We start from the raw sequence: 1,951 nt of genomic DNA on the forward strand, positions 1-1,951 counted from the left end.
CTTTGTTTCTGCTGTTGAAGTTGTGCCTCCTGCCCGTCCTCCTGCAGGAGCAGCAGCTCTCCAAGGAGTCCTGGCCTCCTTTAGATGCAGACTAACCAGCAGGTCTGGTTCTATGCAGGTCTTAGTTTTGGGGACGGACTCCATCATTTTTACTGACTACCACATTTAATTTCTATATTTCTTTGTGTCCCTTAAAGTCAGACGGTTAAATGACTTTAATTTGATTTCATGTCTGTGATTTTTTTCTAAATGAAACTGAATGAACATCCTCTGCTGGTTCCATCATGTTTACCAGGAGTTCTATTATGGGTGTAGGTTCAGACCTATGACGTCATCCACAGGCTGCCTGCTCGTGAGAAAGAGGTGACGTCATGTCTACCGGAGCGTCATTAATGAGCGGCTCACGTGTCCAGCCGGGATTATTATTGATGATAAAGAGAATATTGATGCTGTCATTGATGGAGACTTTGTGTCTTGAAGTCCTGCTGGACACCGGAAGTAGGGACGCCTTCACAATAAGAGCCCATGTGCAGGTTGACTTTGACTCGGAGAACAACCTGAACCCGCAGGAACCTTCAGGATCCAGAACAGAAAAAAATTGTTCAATACCTTTTTTGACTTTAGAATTTTTTTCCCTTTTATATCGAATAAATTAAACATTTTCGGGATTTTATTAAATCATAAATATTACCTTCCATCTTTGTTTCCTGTGTGTTTTTATTCATGTAAAGATTAACTTCAGAAAACAAACTAAATTCAGCTGTATGAAATTCAAGAGGTGACATTTAACAGATTTATAACAATAAACATTTTAAAACTGACCGTTTTGGGGATAAAACATAAAAAAATGATAAAATAAAAAACATGGAAGAATCAAAGGTTGAACTCTTTGATCTTGGAGGTTGACGTCACAATTAGAAAATTCAAAACCGTTTTTCACACTTAATTTCTTTTTTTTCGTGCAGAATTCGTTATTTAATAGAAATATGTCCTTATTTTTGTATCTGTTGTTTTAACATCTAGCTGCAGTGGGGGGGTGAGCGCCCCCCAGTGGCCCTCAGACCCAGCTTCATCCGCTGCTTTGGATTAAAAAAAAAAATCATCATCATCATCAGTGGGATCTTCCTCCCACCGTTTGGGCAGCACCAAAGGAGGGATTGATCAAAGGAACCGGTTCTGTCAGTTTGGATCCCCCCCCCCCTCTCTGAGGCTTTTATTTTGAAGGCCAGGGCAGGGCTCTTCCTGTGTGGCCGCTAACTCGCCTCCTCCCGGTGCAGCTGGTGGCAGCTGGTGCGTCAGGAGCAGACATGCCATAGCAGCAGCATCAGCACCACAGAACCGAACCTCCCACAGTCCGGGCCTGCAGGGCGGCTGTCAACCCGCGACGCGACGGATCGGGATCAGACTGCGGCGGAGGTAAGAAGAGGAAGAGGAGGGTGAAGATGAGGAGGAGAGGGAAGATGAGGAGGAGGGGGAGGATAAGGAGGACAGGGCGTGGAGGGTGGGGGGATCAGAGGCCCCGTTCGATGAGCTGGACCTGCTGCTCCTGCTCCTCCAGCATCCTGCGGAGTGTTTGAATGATGGTGATGAAGATGATGAGGATGGTGATGATGAAGATGAGGATGATTATGATGGTGGTGATGATGAAGATGATGATGGTGGTGATGATGATGAAGATGATGATGGTGGTGGTGGTGGTGATGATGATGATGATGATTAGATTAGATTCACCTTTATTGTCCTCACACAGGTACAGGTACAAGGCAATGAAATGCAGTTCAGGTCTAACCAGAAGATAAATAATGTTTCCATAAATAAAGGACAAGTTTCTACTGAATGAGAATAGAGATGAATATTATTATAAATAATCAATATAATATAGAGATCAATAGTGTTATGAACTAAATTCACATCTGGATATTTGCTGAATATAATAAACAGGTGGATATTA

Source organism: Cyprinodon variegatus, unplaced genomic scaffold, assembly GCF_000732505.1.
Source record: "Cyprinodon variegatus isolate N-32 unplaced genomic scaffold, C_variegatus-1.0 Scaffold2318, whole genome shotgun sequence".
NCBI lineage: Eukaryota > Metazoa > Chordata > Actinopteri > Cyprinodontiformes > Cyprinodontidae > Cyprinodon > Cyprinodon variegatus.